This window comes from Lynx rufus, unplaced genomic scaffold (genome assembly GCF_022079265.1).
Source record: "Lynx rufus isolate CCGP_SWC_20201006 ecotype Redwood Valley unplaced genomic scaffold, mLynRuf1.p SCAF_10, whole genome shotgun sequence".
NCBI classification, from domain to species: Eukaryota; Metazoa; Chordata; class Mammalia; order Carnivora; family Felidae; genus Lynx; species Lynx rufus.
The window spans coordinates 26,558,205-26,581,402 of record NW_025814824.1 but is presented as its reverse complement, the minus strand read 5'-3'; the positions used below and the strand labels follow the sequence as shown (position 1 = coordinate 26,581,402).

The 23,198-nt window shown below is 40.8% G+C and overlaps 1 protein-coding gene across 2 annotated transcripts in view; it reads left to right on the top strand.

Annotated features, from left to right (window-relative positions):
- Nucleotides 1–1,787: 1,787 nt before the first annotated feature.
- AGTPBP1 (ATP/GTP binding carboxypeptidase 1) overlaps nucleotides 1,788–23,198 on the top strand; it is a 202,476-nt gene continuing 181,065 nt past the window's right edge. The window contains exon 1 of one of the 2 annotated variants that reach the window (XM_047102959.1): nucleotides 1,788–1,893. The gene's annotated coding sequence lies outside the window, so the exon portion shown is untranslated. The remainder of the gene's footprint in view (nucleotides 1,894–23,198) is intronic. The other variant, XM_047102983.1, reaches the window with a different exon arrangement.

The following is a 23,198-nucleotide window of genomic DNA, read 5'->3' as shown; positions in this document are numbered from 1 at the left end:
CCCCCGCCCCACTCCTGGAAATCTTTGACACTTCTTATTTTAGATTTAAGTACCTTGTAGTGTCTAGAAATCAATCAAAATAGAAGCATCATTGAATTTGGGACTTTGTAATTTTATTTGCTAATTCCTATGGAAGTGGGCCATCCTCTCTTGTTCAGAGATAGCTTTCAAGGGAAGCACATGTCTTTTACTGGAGGTGGCATAGTGATGCCAGCTTTGGAGGAACAGACCCCTTACCCAAATGGGGAAAAACCTTTACTCACAAAGTAGAAGCATCCTATCAAAATCTGACTTTAAGGAGGCCCTCCTGTGAGGTCCGAGTCCTTATCCCTAAGTCTGACAGAATGATTCTTGGACAGAGATCTGTGCAAGGTGATATTAAACATGTTTGATGATGGGGGCACCTGGGTGGCTCAGTCGGTTAAGCGTGTGACTTCGGCTTAGGTCATGATCATGTGGTTTGTGTGTTCAAGCCCAGTTGTTGAAGTCTGTGCTGACAACTCAGAGCCTGGAGCTTGCTTCGGATTCTGTGTCTCCCTCTCTCTGCCCCTCCCCTGCTCGCCTTCTCCCTCTACCTCTCAAAAATTAACATTAAAAAGTAAAAAATAAAAAAAAAATGTTTGTGGCTATGGCAGATGCCTGAACATTCAGATGGATGCCCAGACAGCGTATAACAGCTTGCACATCAGAGCCGATCCTTGTCCACTTAAAGATCTCTGACTCTGGGAATTCTTAATCCGTAGAAGTTGTTTCTTCCTATTTCATATACACTTGAAGAGAGAAAACAAATTTAACCAATTAGATTGCAAAAGAGCCACGTCTTTTTTTTTTAATGTTTATTCATTTATTGAGAGAGAGAATGAGAGAGAGCGCATGCATACACACACACACACACACACACACACGTGGGGGAGGGGCAGAGAGAGGGAGACAGAATCCAAAGCAGGCTCCAAGCTCTGAGCTGTCAGCACAGAGCCCCTCACGGGACTTGAACCCACAAAACACGAGATCATGACCTGAGCCAAAGTCATATGCTTAACTGACTGAGCCACCCAGGGGTCCCAAGAGATCCAGGTCTTAATGCAAAGATTTCAAAACCCCACAGCAAAGCCTTGCTACTGGCACTCAGAGCTTTCCCCCACAGCTTGATTTGACTCATCTTTGTTTTGCTGTGACGTGTATCTATTTTTTCTGAGGGTAAAAAACACAGTTGCTTGGGTAGAGTTTAGGAAGGAAAAGACTTTGAGCCAACGTGCCATTACACCTGCAGATGAGACTTTAAGAAGCAAGAGAGAAGGCATTCACGTGGATGTTCTGAGCTTCCCATGAACGGGGTTTCCTCTCTTCCTCCAGGTGGCAGCAGCTCCTGTTACTGAAGACAGGTCAACTTGTCAGCTCTGGTTTTATATCTAAGTGCCTCTCTATGATACACACCCACAGTTCACTAAGACTGGAGGCAAACTACTCCTCCAGACTAAAATCTTTCAAAAAGAAAGACTAGCCTAAATCATAACCCAAACAACTCCACAAACCTAGAAAATAACTTCCCAAATAGCAGTAATCACCCGTGGTTGTCTGACCATATGTGGCAGGAATGGCTCACTGTTAATGGCTCACAGATGATGTGTTTCCCCTTCCTAATGGCACAGTTAGACTCCATTTCCCAGCCCTCCTCTCAGTGAGATGTGATTATGTGGCTGAATTTAGCTGATGGCTTATGGGTGGAAGTGACTCTAAAGAAATAAGTGCATGCCTTCTGTCCCCTTTTTCCTGTTCCATCATGTGGTTTCAGACAAGACCCTAAACTAGAGCCACAAGATGGAAGGAGTCTGGTTCCTGAGTCACCTCCTGGAGAGCAGACGCTGGACTCCGCCGATCAGGAGTGTTACCCAAGTAAGAAGTCTAGTTCTTTTGTGTTTGAGCCATTGCATTTCTTGGTTTCTCTGTTACAGCAATTTAGCCGACCCTAACACTATACCTGATAAAATATTACTCTGCAGATAATGTTAAAGTTGGCATTTCTGAATTTTTTGTCTCCATATATAAATGTAATCAATATGTATATCTACTGGATATTTCAAATCTTGAGTAAATTCGGACATTGACTTAAATCTCTCTCCTAAAGTAATACTTGCAAAAAAATTAATCAATTAATACTTGTTTCCAAGTAATGCATAATATTTGTTTCAAAAAATTGTAAAACTTATGTTTTTGCATTGGTTGCTCTCAATTTTATAAGGGTGGCTCCCAAATGTTGTCAAAGAATATTCTAGAATGTAAGTTTTTATAGAAAGAAAAGAACGTTCATACATTTATTGTAAGGCATAGTATAGGACCCTACCTCTCAGTTTGCTTATAATCTAACACCAAAGAGATGAGATATATGCACAAATAATTTTAGCACATGAATTGGTGATAGGTTCTAAAAATTGGCTTGGAAATTATTAAATGTGAAAACAGTCAATACCAAGAGAGTATGTATGTTTCTGAGTGACTCATAATTGTCCCAGAAATGCAAAAGCTAATAACTACAATAAAGCATTTACTGTAGAACAGGGATGAAATCATTTCTACTTTTAGTTTTGGGGATGGAAAAACCGAAATTAAAAAAGAAATGTACAGATGTTTCCAGTGCTCAAAGACTTCAAGTACAACCAACATGAATAGCTATTTTAAGACCCGTGTTGGGATGGGGGGAACAAAACAAAACCAACAGTCTTGAAAGTAATCAGGGGAATTTTAGAAAGACTGTGAGAGTATTATAAAAAAGTTGAAGCTAATATTGTTGTAGCAGAAGAATGCCCATTCCTCCCTTCGGTGGACTCAGTGTCTCAGAAGTCTGCATGTACTCTAAGGCTGATTAAAGCTGGTTTTACTAACCATTCAAATTCAGATCTCTCTACCCAGGTTCTAGACTGTGGTCTAATAGGTGCAGCTGTTCAGTAACAATTGCAGGCTGAATAACATTTCCAAAAGCTCATGGGTGGACAGCATGAAATCCTAAAGGCAGAATAAAATTTCACTCTAGGGGTGCCTGGGTGGCTCAGTATGTTAAGCGTCCGACTTCGGTTCAGGTCATGACCTCAGGTGTGCTGACAGCTCGGGGCCTGGAGCCTGTTTCAGATTCTGTGTCTCCCTCACTCTCTGCCCCTCCCCCACTCTCACTCTTTCTGTCTCTCAAAAATAAATAAACATTAAAAAATTAAAAAAAAATTCCACTCTTGACTTAGGTAAGGTTATTAAGTCATGAAATAAATGCATATTGCATCTTTTTATGAGAGATGTGATCATTATGGCAGGGTTTCACTGCCAACAAAACAGGTTCCAAATGTTCACTGATCATTTCATAGCTTATGTCTTCCCCCTCTGCTATGTGAAAGCATGTATACGTGTACAATATTACTGCTAACTAAGATCCCTTGAGGTCTTCTAGAGTCATGCCCAATGCATGCGACCTTAATTTCAGGGAATGGAGGAATGTTTTTTCTACCCAAGAGGACCTTTCCTTCTTTGTTATATGCTAGATTTACTTACCAAATGAGTAACAGCTATCTGTTAATTGAACAAAACCAGAATCAATGATGAATAGATATTAAAGAAATACATTTTTAGCATTTTTATTTTTCCAATGCTATATAGTGGAGGTCTAGCATAGCTCATGATTTTAAATTGTATGAATTCAACACGTGTACTTGACAAAAACGAAAACTGATTATAAATATATATACGTACTATATTTTTTCTGTGTCTTAAGGGCTTTTAAAGAGAATTTTGACAATTTTTGTCTTTTAGATTAGAAGAACCTAACTTGCAGGGTGCCTGGATGGCTCAGTGGGTTAAGCGTCCAACTCTTGATTTTGACTCACGTCATGATCTCATGGTTCATGGGATTGAGCTCTGCATCGGACTCTGTGCTGACAATATGGAACCTGCTTAGAATTCTCTCTCTCTCTCTCTCTCTCTCTTTCTGCCCCTCTCTGGCTCATGCATTTTCTCTCTCTAAAAATAAATAAACATTAAAAAAAGAATCTAACTTCCCTGTACGAAATAATTCTACTGCATCTAATTTTTAAAAATACTATTACCAGGGTGCCTGGGTGGCTTAGTTGGTTAAGCCTCTGACTTTGGCTCACATCATGATCTTGTGGTTTGTGTGTTTGAGTCCTGTGTCAGACTCTGTGCTGATAGCTCAGAACCTGGAGCCTGCTTCAGATTCTGTGTCTCCCTTTCTCTCTGTCCCTCCCCTGCTCATCCTCCGTCTCTCTCTCTCTCTTTAAAAATAAATAAACATTAAAAAAATACCATTACCAAAAGAAAATGAATCTTGTCAGCTTTCTGTAAGGTATAAGCTAACTTCGATATTTTAAAAGTGTGCATGTGAAAACTATTATTAGCTTTACTGTCTTTACTTGTAATTTCATTTTATTAAAAAGTCTTTATTGAGATATAATTGACACAACATTATGTTAGTTTCAAGTGTACAACATAATGATTTGATATTTGTATATATTTTAAGTGATTACTATAATTCGAGTTAACACCTGTCACTGTACACATATAATTATTTTTCTTGTGAGAATTTTTAAGATTTACTCTCTTAGAAACTTTAAAATATGGACTACAGTATTATTAACTATAGTTGCCATACTGTACATTACATTACCTTGACTTATTTATTTTATAACTGCAAGTTTGTACCTTTTGATGCCTTCCACACATTTCCCCCCACCCCATCCCATTGGCAACCACCAGTCTGTCCTCTGTATCTATGATCTTCGGTGGTTTTTTTTTTTTTTCCAGTTTCCATGTAAGTGATATCAAATGGTATCAAATTGTCCCTCTTTTTCTGGCTTGTTTCACTTAGCATAATACCCTCAAGTTTCACCCATGTTGGGGTGCATGGGTGACTCAGTCATTTGAGCGTTCAACCCTTGATTTTGACTCAGGTCGTTTCCCAAGGTTGTGGGATCTCTGTGTCTGTAGGATGTCGTTAGTCCAGGCATCTGATGGCCGTTAATTACCACAGACACAGCCCTGACCTTGTGGTTTGTGGTTGGGGGGACAAGTCGTCCAGGCTGTGGTTGACTGTACATTGCTGCGTTCGTAACAGACAATAAACACTGAACAGAAGTAAAATGTAAAAGGTGCTGGGTATGGAGGCACAGATTCTTCAACAGTTACCTTATTAATTCAGAGCCCATTGATTTAGAATATGTGATAGTCCAGACAAGGTCTGGGTGGATGGTTATTTGTCTAAAAGATGCTCTAACTCACAACCAAAGTTCTTTCTAGTTTCAAGATAGTCCATCCCTCCTCTTCTTTTAACATGTTTATTTTTGAGAGAGAGAGAAAGAGAGAGGGAGGGAGGGAGAGGGAGACATAGGATCTGAGGCAGGCTCTGTGCTGACAGCAGAGAGCCCGATGTGGGGCTCGAACTCACAAACTGTGAGATCATGACCTGAGCTGAAGTTGGACGCTTAACTGACTGAACCACCCAGGTGCCCCCATCCCTCTTTTAATGACCACTGACTTAGTGGCCAATATATGTCAGACTCTGGGCTACAATTTAGCACTGAAGAGAGTATAGTCCCTGCTTCAAGGGGATTAGGGGGAAATATATAGCATTAGCCATGCATAAGGGAAATAATGGAAGAGAGCACAGGCACACAGGTTACCTTATTGTTGGTAGGGGAGAGAAGGGGCAAGCTTAGAATCCTAATAAAAGTATAAAGAATGTCAGGCATATATTAATAAACAAATTGCTTTCATACAGTTTTCAAATCCAGTTACATATTGTACTACCTTTGATCCTTCTTATCTGTTAGTGAAAAGCATTCTTTTATTAGTAAATGAGAACTTTATTAGTCAGTGCAAACTTGGCCATTAATTTCCTGACTCTACATGTATGAAGGTAGTAAAATTATTTCTAAAAATTATCTAATTCAGAGTTTTTCTTATTTGTAATAGATTTTCCAAATGCATGAGATTTTATTGCCACGGCAATAAAATGACCTGGAGAATAAAAAAGACACAGAGAAAGCAATCAGATGCTGAAACATAGTGGATTCTCTTACCTAAAGGAGTAAGGCTATCACTGAAATACTCGTGCTTTCTAGAATAAGAGTATCCATAAATATCCTTGCTACCTTAACTAAATATCATGTCATCTCATGATTCAGCAATCACACTACCAGATATTTACCTATTTGTGGTGTGTGCATGACATCATGTATTGGTCAAAACGTACACACAGATCCTTGCAATGCAAAGAGTGAATTGTAACGTATACAAATTTAAAGATGTATTTGGGAGGTCAGGGGGTACCAGGAAAACATGCAGACTCTTGACAGGAGACTCCAACTGCACGACAAATGTATGAAACAACCTCACTGGAGGGACAAAGAAAAACATGCTGACCTCAATAACTCTGGCAATGAATGGAGTCTGTGAGACTAAGGGCAAAATGAACCGCGGTAATACTTTACTCCATTTGATAACATTGTTTCCTTTAATGGGATAGGAAGGCTGATACCGTACCTGTATACTGGACTTGAGCAGTTAAGTAAATTGAGGACAGATGTGGGAGCCAGGTTTCCCACTATTGAAGTAGGAGCTGACAGATAGGATAGGAGGTTAGAATGGCCCATATGGTAACAATTTAGAGTTGGCGACATCAGGAAGAACTCAGGTTTAACATGAAATAGATACAGGTGATCATACAGAGAGATATTTATGTATGTGCATATACAAGGTGTTTTAGTTTGCTGTAGCTGCTGTAACAAATTACCATAACTGAATGGCTTGAAACAGGTCAAATCTATTCTTTCACAGTTCAGGAGGCTAGAGGTCCAAAGTCAATGTGTCAGCAGGGCTGTACCCTTTCTCGAGAGTCTAGGGGAGAGTCCATTCCTTGCCTTTTCCAGATTCTGGTGGCTTTGGGCATCCCCTGGTGTATTTCTGCATCGCTCTGATCTCTGCCTCTGTGTTGTCTCTTCACTTCCTCCTCTTTGTGTCTCTTTTATAAGGAGGCATTTGGTGGCATGTAGGGCCCACCCAGATGATCCAAGATTATCTCCTCATCTCAAGAGTCTTAATCACAATTGCAAAGACAATTTTTCCAAATGATTTACATTCACAGGCTCCAGGGGTTTTGGAGAGGGAGGGGGCAGCGCGTTTTTGGCTTACTATACACAGATTAGTACACACACATGTGTTTCCCCTGACAGCTTAGAGGGCCTAAGAGAAACAACACCCTGGTGGCAACAGGTATATCCATTGTCCAGATGTTGGTTTCTAATACCATTATCCAGTAGAAGAAACCAGGGATCCTGAAGCAATGGCTGATTCTGTAACTGGGACAGGAAATATACAAGATGAGCCTGGAACATTTTGTAGTGCAAGAAAGTAAGGAAGTGTTCAAAATGACAGCAAAAAACATTTATGGGAGTGCTTTATTTTTTTTATTTTCTATTTTTTAAATTATTTATTTATTTATTTCATTTTATTTATTTTAGAGAGAGAGAGAGAGCACACAAGTGGGGGTGGGGAGGGAGAAAGAGGCTCCATGCTTAGTGCAGAGGCTGGTGGGGGCTTGATCCCACAACCCTGGAATCATGACCTGAGCCAAAATTAAGAGTCGGACCCTAAACCAACTGAGCCACCCAGGAACCCCTATGGGAGTGTTTAAAAAAAAATTTTTTTTTTTAATGTTTATTTATTTTGGGGACAGAGAGAGACAGAGCATGAACGGGGGAGGGGCAGAGAGAGAGGGAGACACAGAATCGGAAGCAGGCTCCAGGCTCTGAGCCATCAGCCCAGAGCCTGACGCGGGGCTCGAACTCACGGACCGCAAGATCGTGACCTGAGCTGAAGTCGGACACTTAACCGACTGAGCCACCCAGGCACCCCAGTATGGGAGTGTTTTAAAGGCAGACAGGAGTCAACTGGATTGGAAAAATTTGAGTAAGAAAATAAAGTAGTATTGGATTATGACCCAAAATTTAAAATAAATATCCAAGAGGGGCGCCTGAGTGGCTCAGTCGGTTAAGTGTCTGACTTTGGCTCAGGTCATGATATCACAGTCCATGGGTTCAAGCCCCATGTCGGGCTCTGTGCTGACAGCTTGGAGCCTGGAGCCTGCTTCAGATTCTGTGTCTCCCTCTCTCTCTGCCCCTCCCCTCCTCTCTCTCTCTCTCTCTCTCTCTCTCTCTCTCAAAAATAAACATTTAAAACAATTAAAAGATAAAATAAATATCCAAGAGTCCATAGTGATATAAATAAGTGATTGAGTAAATTCATAACCAGGGGAGAAGAGGCAAACCTCCTGTGAAGAATCCTAAATAGTTTATGTAGGTACTGTGCCCTAAAGGAGGAGAACATGACTCCCCATCCTGTAAGTGTGGACTATGCAGGGGCTTCCCTCCAAACAGTATGGTATGGAAAGGAAGGAAGGGAATAATTTCGCTGTGGAGAATCCTGACAAATACTACTTCAGCCATGTGATGAAGGTCAACATCAACAGTTAGAAATCATGTTGATAGTCTATACCTTTGATGTGATGGAGATGACACTTATGTGGTTTCCTCCCCCAAACCCATAATCCTAGTTATCATGATAAAAATACCAAATTTGAACTGAGAGACATTTTATAAAAACTTCACCAGTACTCCTCAAAATGGTCAAGGTCATCAAAAACAAGGCAAGTCTGAGAAACTGTCACAACCAAGAGAACCCAGAGGAGGCATGACAACTGGGTGTCATGTGGTATCCTGGATGGGATCCTGGGACGAAACATGGACATAAGGGAAAAACTAAGGATATGTGAATGAAGTGTAGACTATAGTTAATAATACATCAATAATGAGCCAACATTGGCTCATTAATTGTAACAAACGTAACACACTTGTAAATGGGGCAAATCTGACTCGGTTGGTTGAGTGTCCGACTCTTGATTTTGGCTCAGGTCACAATCTCATGGTTTGTGAGTTTGAGCCCCACGTCAGACTCTGAACTGACAGCATGGAGCCTGCTTGGGATCCTCTCTCTCCCTCTTTCTCTCTCTCTGCATCTCCTCTGCTCACGCTCTCTCTCTCTCAAAATAAACAAACATTTTTAAAAATGGGGCAACTTTGTGCAGAGATGGGGGCAGTATTTTGATACTGTCTATACTATTTGGTCAACATTTTGTAAATCTAGAACTGTCCAAAAACAGGTCCATTGATAAAATAGCATCTTCATTACTATGTCTTCATAGTCAGTTTTTTCTTCTTTAAAAAATTCTTTAAAATTTAAAGAGTGTGACTCTTTCTTGTTTAAAATTTAAAGAGTGTAACTTAGTAGCCAGCTCACTTGGATGAGCAGGCATGTTGTGGGGTCTAGGGCGAGCTGCAGAACCCACTTCCCTCGGGGATCTGTGTGGGCTTTGACAAGATTCTTAGCCTCTCTGCACATCAGTTGCCTTGTGGACAGAATAGCAACAAACCTCCTCTCCTAAATTTGTGAGATTTATTTTTTTTTATTTAATTTTTTATGTTAGAGAGAAAGAGTGTGTGCAAGTGGGGGAGAGGGGCAGAGGGAGAGAGAGAGACAATCGTCTGCTTAGGACGGAGCCCAATTCGGGGCTGGATCCCACGACTCTGGGATCATGACCTGAGCCAAAATCAAGAGTCAGAGCCTCAACCGACAGAACCACCTAGGCGCTAATGTGAGATTTAAATGAGATAGTATCTTGGCAGTAAGTTCCATGAGGCAAGGAATCTTGTCTTTTATGACTTATCAGTGCACCCTTCACCCCTGGTCTGCCTGGTACAGGTCAGCAAACTTTTTCTATAAAAAGCCAAATAAAAAATATCTTAAGCCTTATGAACTACATGGGTTGTTACACCATTTCAATTCAGCTGCGGTAGCACACAGGCCGACTCAGACAATATGTAAATGAATGGTCGTGGCAAGGTGACAATTAACCTTTATTGATGGATGCTGAAATTTAAATTGCATGTGTAATTTTCATGTGCCATGAAATATTACTTTTCCTTTGATTTTATCCTCCGACCGCTTCAAAATGTAAAACCGTTCTTAGGCAGGAACTAAAGCTCACTCTGGGCCCATGCATCAAAGTTAGCTGGCCAGAAAGTCAAGCTCTTTCAATTGTCAAAAGAAGAAATAAATGAGAGGATTAGGAAGAAACTGAAATACAAATGAGGATACGATTTTTTAAGATCTTAAATCCAGAAATGAGGATAGGATTTTTTAAGATCCTAAATCCAGACAGTGGGCTGGAGTTAGCCTACAGACCATAATTTGCTGACCCCTGGTCTAAGTATTCACTAAATTCAAAAAGAATGTAACAGTACATTAGTAGCATTAGTATTATCATCTATTTCTTTTATAACTATAGCAGCTAGAAAGTGAATGTTTACAAGATGATGAGATTTGGATTTATAATTTCAATTGTATATTTGCAATGACCTCCTTTAAAAACACCCAAACACCACCTTCTTATCCACAAACCGCAAGGTTTACAATCACAGACCTTTACACCCTTAACTTTCTAAAGGGTTGACAACACAGGAAAAAAATTAAAGTCATCTGCCTTTTCTTTACTTTCTTTCCTAAATACGAGAATTTAGAAATAAGATACAAAGTATAAAAAACTATTCCTTCTGTTCATTTGTTTTATGGATACTTTGCAAAACTGTTTCAATCAGCTCTCGAGATTCTAGTTCAGAACCTCAGAGAGAAAAATTGCTGCTATGTGGAAATATTACATAAGTCTCTCTGACAGCATAGCATGTTAGCTCGTTATCCCAAGGTTCTGTTCAGGAACAATCTGTGCTGGAGGGAGCTGCACCCTGCACAGAAATGTTGAAGAAGCAAGGGTCTGGTTTTACAGAATCATGGGCATGACCCTAGAGTCAGAAGGTAGTTTTTCCACAATTAATCTGAAGAGAAACAAAGGAGCAGAAGCTATTTGATTTATTTCCAAACTCTGGAACTCGGGCTCAAAGTCTTAAGGTCTGGTGAAGCTTCCTAGAAAAATACCAATTCGAGGTGAAATAGGACTGTTTTCAATGAACAAAGATGCGTTGAGGTTGTTGAAATGGTTTTAAAAATCCGCTTGATTCCTAGCTTCTGGAGTCAAGTGCTGGGTGTTGCCTTCTGTTCTAGCCCCTACGGCACTTAGCAACCATTTTCCAAATCATATGCGCTGCGTTGTGGAAGCAAATGACAAAATTCTTTTTCATTTAATTTAGCTGTTGGAGTGGAACCAAGAAAGAGTAGAGGAGCCTGGGCCAACAGTTGGAAAAAAATGTTAGCCTATGGTCCCACCTTTATTCTTCAAACAGGCCCTCTGATACACTTGCCCCTGTCTTTTTAATTTTAAGGAGGGGAATGTGCATCTTTAAAATCATACCTCACTTGAGATTAGGTCCATCAAGAGGTTTCATGGTACTTTTTCCTCTGGAAGCCCCTTATGTGATGCAAGCATGAATCAATGAAGACTTGTGTAAACTGTGATGTTCTAGGGGCACCTGGGTGGCGCAGTCGGTTAAGCGTCCGACTTCAGCCAGGTCACGATCTCACGGTCCGTGAGTTTGAGCCCCGCGTCGGGCTCTGGGCTGATGGCTCAGAGCCTGGAGCCTGCTTCCGATTCTGTGTCTCCCTCTCTCTCTGCCCCTCCCCCGTTCATGCTCTGTCTCTCTCTGTCCCAAAAATAAATAAACGTTGAAAAAAAAATTTTTTTTTAAAAAACTGTGATGTTCTAGACAAATGTAAGGCTTAACAAAATTGCTCTAATTCCCAAACAAAATAAGTTACTTAAAACTACTTCGTGAAGTGATTAAAATTAATAATACCCTGGGAGGACAAACCACTACATTTAAAAAATAGGTTGCCTGTAGGAGAGAAAGAATGGAGGGGGCAGAAAAATATTCAAATGTATTTCCTCAGATGTATTTTGTTCGTGTTTTGGATTTTGGAACCATGTTTATGTTTCACATAATCGTAACATAAAATCAGGTGTAAAATTAAAATATAATCAAATGAACTTAAAAGTAGATCCAGTTGATGGCATAAGTAGAGAGAGAGGCATTATTCCAAGTATCTTTAAAATATAGTAATTTGATTGCATATACCTAGCGGTATATACCCAAAAGACTAAGAACTGTAAAAATAATCCTCAACTGTTTTCAGTAATCATATTGTCAGAGGTCCTGGTAGACATGGGTGGAGTCTGCCTAATTCTGCACCACCCCACCCTGACCTTTCTCATGTTTTATCCTAACTCTAACTCTAACTCAGTGTCTCCTTCTAGAAAACCCAACCTGTGACAGAGGCAGTATTTTGCTATTATTCTGAGACCTTTATATGTGTGGCTTGAGGTAAAACAAATGAGTAATCATGTCCAGTTTGCTTAAAATCAGAATTTTCGGAGGAGAAAGAAGTCTCAGTGGAAGATCAAGGCTTACATAAAAACTCTGCAGATATGGATTTTAACTCAAGGTTATTAAGTTATTAATGTGAACATGTGATATACTTTATGTTTAAAATTTGTATTTTTGTATCAGTCAGCTTTTGCTGCTTAACAAACCATCCCAAAGTTGAATGGCTTCAAACAAGAAACATTTTCATTTCTCATGATTCTGTGAATGACTTGGGTGGGTCTTCTGGTTTGGGTTGGCTAGTTTGGGGAGGGATTGTGTAGGACAGCATAATTCACATGTCTGTGGGCTCAGCTGGGATCAGGCAGGATGGTGGGTGCCTCTGTCCATGTGGTTTTTTATCCTCCAGGAAGTTAACTGAGTCTTGTTCCTAGAAGTACAGTGAACAAGCCTGCATTGGCCACTTTTTTTTTTTTAATGTTTATTTTTTATTTACTTTGAGAGAGAGAGAGAGAGAGAGCAAGCACACTTGGGGGAGGGTCAGAGAGAGGAAAGATAGAATCCCAAACAGGCTCCACACTGACAGCACAGAGCTGTTCGAACCCAAGAACTGCAAGATCATGACTTGAGCCAAAACCAAGAGTTGGGCGCTTAACTGACTGAGCCACCCAGGCGCCCCACACATGTGCTTTTTAAATCTCTGCTTTTGTCAACTTTACTGTGGTCTGTTAGCCAAGGCAAGCCACATAGCCAAGCCCAGATTTTTGGGTTAGAGAAATACATTCCACTTTTTGATGTGAGTGTCAAAGTCACACTTTGAGACATATATTGCATACAGGAAGAAGAGGGATTTATGCCCATTTTTACAATTTATCATGATTTCAGAGCAACCTCTGAAATTATTTTGAGAGAGAGAGAGAGAGAGAGAGAGAGAAAAGTATGAGTGGGGGAGGGGCAGAGAGAGAGAGAAGGAGAGAGAGAATCCCAAGCAGGCTCCATGCTGTCCGCACAGAGCCCAATTTGGGGCTTGAACTCATGAACCATGAAATCATGACCCGAGCTGAAATCAAGAGTCAGAAGCTTAACGGACTGAGCCACCCAGAGAGAGAGAGAGAGAGGGAAACCATGTTTCTAGATATTTTCAAATGAGTTGGAATAAGCACCAAAACTCTTTGCAGAAATGGTTGATTCCAGGTCTGGGCAAGCAAAGTAAAAGATAAGGCTGGAGTATCTTATAATACCAGACAATAGAAAGCTATCAAGGCTAGTAGGCTTGTATCAAAGGGCCTTGGAATATGGAAACTACCTAAGTGTCCATTGCTGACAGATGAATGGATAAAGAAGATGTGATATCTTTCTTTCTCTCTCTCTCTCTCTCTCTCTCTCTGTGTGTGCGTGTGTGTGTTATTCATCCATAAAAAGAATGAAATCTTGCTATTTGCAAAAACATGGATGGACCTTGAGGACATTATGCTAAGTGAAGTAAGTCAGAGAAAGACAAATATCCTATGATTTCACTCATGTGTGAAATCTAAACAACTAAACAACAAACAAGCTCATGGATGCAGAAAACAAATTGGTGGCTGCCAGAGGCAGGGAATGGGGAGTGAGCAAAATGGGTGAAGGCTGTTGAAAGGTACAAACTTCCAGTTATAAAATAAATAAGTCATGGTGATGTAATGTAAAGTACGGTGGGTATAGTTAATAAAATTGTGTTGCATGTTTGAAAGTTGCCACGAGAGTAAATCTTAAAACTTATCACGAGAAAAATATTCTATAATTACACACAGTGATGGATATTAAATAGATTTACTTGGTGACTATTTTGCAAGATATACAAATATTGAATCATTGTGTTTCACACCTGGAACTAATATAATGTATGTCAATTATACCTCAGTAAAAAATACTGCTTAATACATATGAGGATATATACTACAATTATGAAACACTGCGCTTAGTAAAAAAGGGGGGGAGGGGACTTGGAACCAACTTGCATAGACTTCCAGTGGCCAAAGATGGAGAAATTTGAGCATCGATAAGGGAAAGATATTAAAATACTTCAAGTATGTTTAAAATCCATGATTTCATAATGACACTAAAGAAAAAATACCATTGGTCATCTTTTGGAGGATGCTAACTCATTACTTTTTTTTTTGATGTTTATTTTTATTTTTGAGAGAGAGAGAAAGAGAGAGCGAGTGAGAGAGAGAGAGGCAGAGAGAGAGGGAGACAGAGGATCCGAAGCAGGCTCTGTGTTGAGAGCAGAGACCCAGCTACTCAGGTGCCCCAGCTAACTCATTATTTTAAAAACTGGTAAAGGCCAAAGAATCAAGCATTTATTTTATCTTTCCTATATTTCCACAACGTAATCCAGTAATTGATGATGTAAAGCTTCTCTTTATAGATGCATTACAGCCCTCAAATGAAGAATAATGATAGAAGTAGGGTATCTCCATTTTTCAGTTTCTAGTAATCAATCTAGTCAACATCATCATCAGCGGCTAACACAAACACACATGCAAAGACAAGTAGCCAGCATAGGCTTTTTTTAAAAATTTTTTTTAATGTTTATTTATTTTTGAGACAGAGAGAGACACAGCATGAGCAGGGAAGGGGCAGAGAGAGAGGGAGACACAGAATGTGAAGCAGGCTCCAGGCTCTGAGCTGTCAGCACAGAGCCCGACGCGGGGCTCGAACTCACGAGCTGTGAGATTATGACCTGAGCCGAAGTCGGACGCTTAACCGACTGAGCCACCCAGGCGCCCCCAGCATAGGCTTTTTGATGGAAGAATGTAACACCACCTGTGGAATTGTCTTGCCTGCCCCCCCACACTCCACCCCCAAATATCAAACTTGAATCTGGTCAACACTCTAAATTGAAGCATCAGTGTAGAGTTCAGAGCAATGTGTTAAATGAAATCCTAGGGACAAAATCTAGCCTGTGGGAAGCAACTAGTCTTTTTTCTTTTCTTTCTTTCTTTCTTCTTCTTTTTTTTTTTTAACGTTTTTGATTTTTGAGAGAGTGCAGGTGAGGGAGAGGCAGAGGGAGAGGGAGACAGAGGATCCTAAGCAGGCTCCGTGCTGACAGCAGAGAGCCTGATGTGGGGCTCGAGCTCATGAACTGTGAGATCATGACCTGAGTCAAAGTTGGACGCTCACCCAACCGAGCCACCAGGTGCCCCTAACCTTTTTTTCTTTAATAAAAAGCTGCAAGACATTTTAAAAAACATAGGAGAAACCTATAGATTGAGCTGTAAGACATATCAAACAATTGCAATAAATAAACTGAATGTGCTTCCTCAAAATTCATATGTTGAACTCCAATCCCCAATATGTTGGTATTTGGAGAATAGGACCTTTAGGAAGTGATTAGGTCTTTGGGGATAGGGTGCTCAGGAATGGCATTAGTGCCCTTATAAAAAAGATCCCAGAGAAATCCTTTCCCCCTTCTTCCACGTGAGGACACAGAAAGAAGATGGCCACCTGTGAATCAGGAAGAGGATCCTCACCAGACACGGAATGTGTTTTGATCATGGACTTCCCAGTCTCCAGAACTGGGAGCGATATATGCTTGTTGTTTAGGCTCTCCAGTTTATGGCATTTTTGTTACATCAGCCCAAACAAACTAAGACATATCTTACTGGAATTCTGATTCAAAAAACAAAGTATAAAAAATTTTTATGAGACAATCAGGGAACTGTGAAAGCTTGATTGTGTACTTGTTGGTATTTAGATGCTAACTCAGGTTAGCTTTTTAGGTGTGGTAAGGATATTGTACTTACGTTTTAAAGAATTTTCATCCTTAGTGATACATACTGAACTATGTGTGTATGATGCCTGAGAGTTGGCATTAAATAATCTGGGTAGGGGTAATGGTTGGGATTATAGAGGAAGAAAGATTGCCCATGAGTTTTTAATTATTGAAGCTGGGTGGTATAATGGTATATTATACAATGCTCTCTAGTTTTATGTATGCTTGGGAATTTCTGTAATAGTTAAAATTTGTATACATAAAGGCAATTTTCAGGAAGATGAGGGCAATATTAGGTTCAACTGGAAAAAATGAAGACAGATATACCTACTACAAGGAGAAAAAAACCCATGAAAGTGAAGCACAGTGGCATTGACACTTGATTTGAAGGTTTCTGTCATATTTGACTTCCTCCCTCTTTTCTTTGGTCTGTTTTCTTTACTATCTCAAGAAAATCTTCTTTTGTACTTGTGGTAGTTGTTCTCCACTTGACTGACCGTGATCCATTCTCTTGCCTTTCTTTGCCTTGTTCCTGGAGGCTACCTCTAGGGATTCTGTCATCCAGCTCCCTTATAGACTGATTTCTGGTTAGTTTTTGCCAGGGTTATGGGGAAGAGATAGAGGTCCAGGTATTAATTCCACCATTCCACAACCCTGGGGCTCTGTGGTTTCAATAGTGGCAGCTTCCTTCCATGGCTCCAGCTCTCCCAGGATGGTTCCTTCTGCCCAGCTCCGCTCTTCCTAAGCTCAGATGACAGTATTTCATTCCCTAGCACAGCAGTGGATTCCCACTGCTGCTAAGCTCTAGATGCCCCAACATCTCTTGCTTGGTTCTTGCATGAAGGACCAATTGTCCCCTCATTAAATAGTCTATTCGTTAAAGCCTCCTCAGTTAAGACATCTGAGCCTGAGTTCCTGCCAGGACCTCCACTTCACTAACATTCTATTTTCAACATTAGAATTTTCTCCCTTTTGTATTTTACCCTGCTCAAAGGCAAAGGAGAATTAAGTCAACAAACATTCATCGAGCACCTATGTGCCGGGCAGTGTGCAAATATCTGCTTATACGATAGGCAATGAGACAGATAAGGTCTCTGCTGTCATGGGATACGCAGTCTAGGAGGGGGGTAAGTGAGGTAATATAACAAGACCCATTGATTTGCAAGTGATGGGAGGGCTGAACCCAAACTGGCTTGTGGAAAAAGGGGGAATTTTTTGGCTAATAAAAAATAAATCCAGAAATAGAGCTTGCTTCCTGTAAAGTTTTATCTAGCATCTCAGGCTAGGTCACCAAACGAGTTCTCTCAAGTGTGCTTCTGGTAATGCATTCTGTGGCTTGTCTCCTTGCTGAAACAAGCTTGCCCCTAGCTGTGCCAAAGTGTTGCAGCAGTTTGGGGGAAGAGCAAGCCCCAGAATACATCTCGTTACTTCTCATTGGCTGATTGGGAAAGCGATGCTCTGATTGGCCCACGGGAGCCTCCCGACCATTATTAGAACCCAGACTGCAGTCTTCGTTTGAAGCTCCTGGATTGAGAACAGCGAAGGAGGCTTTCCCAGAGGAAAAAAAGCTCCCAAAACATTAGCTGTTTCATGAGCAAAGGCCAACAATGATGCACCTTGATCAGTAAATTAAAGATGATCTACTCTCTCTGCCCCTCCCCTGCTTGGGCTCTGGTTCTCTCTCTCTCTCTCAAAAATAAACATTAAAAAAATATTTAACGATGATCTGTATTGTTATGCAAGATGATTGAAGGGCTGCCAGCTTTCGCGGAGAGCCTCTCTAAGTGTTAAACTCACCTTGACTTAAACTGCACCTCCAGGGATCAGTTCCCCTATGTGTGGACAAGCACTCCACCTCCAATTCTGCCTCAGAGCTTTCTTGGTAGCTTCGGCTACCAAGATTTTCCACATGCAGGGGTGCCTGGGTGGCTCAGCCGGTTAAATATCCCATTTGGGCTCAGGTCATGATCTAACCAATTGGGAGTTGGAGCCCCATGTTGGGCCAGCTTCAGATCCTCTGTCTCCCTCTTTCTCTGCCCCTCCCCAGCCCTGTCAAAAATAAATAAACATAAAAAAAAAAAAAAAAAGCAAAATTCCCTCCCTAAGTCCTTTTGTCAGTCCCTGCCCTGGAGATATCCCTCTGAAACCCAGTTGAGCCCAGAAGCCTGGAAAGGAGCTAGCCACCGAGAGAGAAGGAAGAAGACTGTGATTTTCAAAAAGTAGAGAACTCTCCCATCAAGGAAGAAAAAAATAATTATGTCAATTTCAGGTCCCAGGGGAGAGCTCTGAAAGGTAAAGAGAAAAGTGCATTTAATGAAGATAAGACTGAATTGCGTGTACAGTTTATTAATAAGCATTCTTATAATTATCTGCATATTAATAAACATAATTTATAATGTTAATAAACGTAATGTGTATAGTTATTAAAGTCGATTAGCCTTACTCCCCCTGTCCAATGCACTGCAAATTTTTTAAAAGCAGAGTGTTCCAAACTGGTATCTCTAAATTAAATTAAACTCAGTACATTTGCATTGAGTGGATAGTATATCCAAAGCACTTTGCAAAGTGCTGTAAAACAAATTTTATTTGCTCAAGAGGCCCTCAGAGTCTACTGGAGGCAACAGATATACCTAAATGGCTAGCTTAAGACCTACCAAGGGAACTTCAGGATTATCGGTATAATCCTAGTACCCTGCGGCCGCTTAGTAAAGGTCATATATTCATTCATCTTTTACTGAGCATATCCTTATGCCAGATCTGCATGAGGGACTTTTTATTTTTATCTTATTATTCAGGTGCAAAAAATATTCATGTGTCTCCAAAGGCCAACTCTTCTTATTTCTAACCTGCAAATTCTCTACCTCTGCTGTAAAACACCTTTCTTGCCTTTTTGAGCTTCCCCAAGGAAACCAATTTGGTTTTTTTCATGACTTCCCATGCATATTTCTCCAGGGGTTTGGAAGCTCTCCCTCTGGAGATGCAAAGTCTACTCTCACATGTTCACAGAATGTTAGTTCTGAAAGGGATCTAATGTTTTCCAGCATTTTTCATAGACATTGGGGTATACACTGTACCCCAAGAAAAACAGATCTGGCGGTTTGTGTCTGGAAAAAGCAGGCCCAGGGGTCTCCAGAGATGGTCCTCACACTGTTAACAACCTTCACTGCACAGCTATTGACCAATCAGAATGCACACTGGACACCAGCATGACCACCTGGGGGTCACCAGATGACTGTCAGCTTGCCCATAGAGCCGTTCCTGGTGCATTAGTATTACCTGGCACACACACTTGGAAATGCTATCTTAGAGATTGTATAGTCCAGCCCCTCAGTTTGTTAGTTTATTTTCCAGCTTCTCAGTTTTAGAAAAGAGAGAACCAAGGCTCAGAGAGGTGGTATGGCTTACCCGAGGACATATACGGAATGGGAGTTTCTCCCAAGGGCTCCGTTTAGAGATGACTCTCTCTCACCACTGTCAGGCTCTTTCACAGGGCCTGTAGGCCAGGGTCCCCAACTTCCTGTTCCTTTGTTTATGTCTAGTGGAGGCAACAGATATATGTAAAAGTACCACTTCATTTTCCCATTCCCATTCCTTCCCTCTTGATGAACTCCTATTCATCTTTCAAAACCCAGTTAGATTATTTACCTCCTTTGTCTAATCTTCCTTAGCCCCTCTGGGCAATTAGTCACTCCCTCTTTTACTCCTTCCCTCTTCTTTTTACCAGTGATTTATTTAAAAAAAAAAATAGCTTTGATACAATAAAACTTACACACAATGAAATGAGCCTATTTTTAGTATACAGTTCAATGAATTTTGAAAAATGAATACATCTGTGTATTCAGTCAGTATATATAACATTTCTGTCCCCTCCAAAATTTCCCTCATGACCAAAAGTTAATCCTCCCGCACCCCATATCCCAGCCCTAGGGGGAATCTCTGATTTGTTTTCTGTCACTATAGATTTCTGTTTTCCAAAATTTTGTAAAAATGGAACTGAGCAATACATACTCTCTGGCCTCTGGCTTCTTTTGCTCAGGAAAATATTTTTGAGGCTTGTCTATGTTGTTGTCTGTGTCAGTGGTTTTTTCCTTTCATGGATGAGTATCCATTGTGCAGATAGACCAAAATTTGTTTAACTGTTTACCTATTGATGGACATTTGGGTTATTTCCAGTAAATGGGCTATTGTGAATAAAGCTGCTGTGTATCCCCAAAGTATTTTACATTGATTCATGTTAGAGTACTTTTTATATTAATTGGAACTATAGATTAGGTAAAGTGGAAAGGGCACTAAAGCCAGAATCAAACCCTAGGTTTCTGATTCTAAGATAATGTATATAAGTGGCTCAGCACAGTTTCGACATATAAATGCTTAATAAATAATAGCTATTATGGCTGCTGTTCTTTTTAGCTGTTTGGCCATGAGTAAGTTACTTAACCTCTCTGAGTCTCAGTTTCTTCTTATGTAAATGAGAAACTTCCAGGGTCTTGCCACAACGCTGACCTGCACTGTGAGGAGTATCTAGCTATCATGTAGAGTATTGGTAGGGATGCTCTGGCTTGGAGGGTATAACTTGAGACTTGTTGGGGGGGGTGCGGGGGGGAGAGATAGGGCCAGCCAATTCAGGGAGAGGGGAGTGTATGGAGGATGCAAAAGACGGACTAGATTGTATCTCTGAAATGAGGAAACTCAGTGGAGAGGAAGCGGAAGCAGGGTGTGGGAGGAGTGGGCGTAGGGAGCATTAGTAAAGTTCATGGCAGGTTACATTCAGAAACACAGGATGTGGGACAGAGCAGTTTTTTTTTTGAGTTTCAGGGAGCATATCCAGGATGGGCTGAGGTGCTGAAGCAAGTGAATTATGATGCTTCTCCTAAAATAACTTTGCTTCAGAGCTAAGGATATCTAGCCAGGCTCAAGGTTGCACAGACCTTTTCCCACAGCTCTTTGCTAATTGAATTAAACCCTTCTTGGCAATAAGGGAGACTCCCAAAGACTGACCGGAAGGATCAATTTTGCACATAGTATGATTCAGCTTTCCAGTTGCTTTCAGGCTGCACGCCTTGGCTCAAATTCTTCTTTAGCTACTGTTGACTTTCATTTTCCTGTAATGGTTAGCGGTACCTGACTGCATTCCATGCTGGCGGCCTTCCAGGTGTAATCTGTTGGCTAATACTCACGATTACTGCTGATTCCTAGAGGAAAGGACTCTGCACGGGGCTGGTATGTCTTCACACACTTGTCAGTTTCAGCTGCAGTGCCAAAGGAAATTAAAGCACTGCAGTAGATGTGTTTTGTTTTCCAGAATCATGTATGTGCCAGAATCAAAGCCAGCAAGAGAAACAAAGGAAAGTGACAGAATTAAACTCTGTCTTCTATTCCCTTGCATTTCATGACTGAGTTTATACTCACTTTCATAGCTCGCTGAGTCTTGCTCTGCCCAGAGCCTGCACACGGCATCCTTCCAAGCTCTGCATCTTGCTCCCTTCCGTTCGTGATAATCTCTTTGGTTGCCTGTGTCCTTTTCATTAAATTCATAAATATATAAAAATTGTGTTTCTAACTGCTAAGGCCATCTCCCTCATAGGTCAAATATATCATAGCTATAAGTTCCTTTGGAGAAGTGTAATTGATGTGATATCAGTGACTCCTAGGCTAGGAATTTCAGGTAACTCAATGTGCCTGCAGTTGGAGATACGGATTTTGGAGTAGGCAATTATTTTGAACTTTCTTTCCTTCACAGCCACTAATGCTAGGTAACATTGCCTAGAAGATGAGTAGAAAATTTTTAGAATGTTTGTGATTCTGCGCAAGATGGTAATCTTACATGATTGTGCAAAAAAGCTGAACCAGGGACTACTTTATCATGGGAAGCAGAACTGACCATCCAGGTCCTCAGTACAAAACTAAAACACATGGATAAGACACAGTGAAAATGGACTTACCCAATTATTTGTTTGGGTCCCATTCTCCCATGCCCATGTGAACACAGCATTTATTAAAAATTGCCCATCTCCCTTCCAGAAATAAACAATAGCATGATTCATAAGGGAAGAAAAGGCCTGTATGGTATGAAATCATCACGAGGCCGAAGAGATGTCTACAATTTGCCAGAATCACTGCAGTCAATAAAGAATGTGACTTTCCGAATTTGGATGCTCTCTGCACAATGCCAGTAAGGATGAACACATGACAAGTAGATTTACCTTTTTACCGTAAGCATCATCTGGAGATGGTTTGTAGGTGTGGGATCATTAGAGATCCAGGAGACCCCTACATTTGATAAAGATGATCTAAATAGATCATTAAGAGAGGAACATCACCAGAGAAGGCTGTACCCTAATTAACTACAGTATAACCCAAATCTGTGAACCAATGAAGGCACAGCATGTTGTGTTCCGCGTGGAGCACACATATAGCAGTGTTGTGTTGCAGCCGGCAGTACAGGTTTATAAGAGCCGATTGTGAAATACTTGGGAATTCTGTGAGCCGTCGTTAAATTCTGTTGGTGGTTTGAAATCAGCCATCGTACGAGTGTTTATATCACAGAAACTGGCAATTGCTAGAGACTAGGGCTTTTTGTTGGTTAGTGTTGTTTTGCTTTGTTTTCAGAGAGCTAGGTTAGCGGGCTACCACTGCCTAGTGCCGTTGAAGGCAGAGACTGTCAGGAAAGTGTGTGTTTCCATCTTTCACAGAGGTGTGTGTTATTGTGGGGCTGGAATAGCTCGTCAGGCATTTCCCAGAACCTGGACCTAGCATTCCCACAATTCTCTTTGCTCGCTGAGCAATTTGCTGCTTATTTATTTGGTACCAGTAGATGAATTGGTGTTCAGTGGTGTTCTTCAAAGTCCTGGGAATTCTTTTTTTTTTTTTTTTTAATATATGAAATTTATTGACAAATTGGTTTCCATACAACACCCAGTGCTCATCCCAAAAGGTGCCCTCCTCAATACCCATCACCCACCCTCCCCTCTCTCCCACCCCCCATCAACCCTCAGTTTGTTCTCAGTTTTTAACAGTCTCTTATGCTTTGGCTCTCTCCCACTCTAACCTCTCTTTTTTTTTTT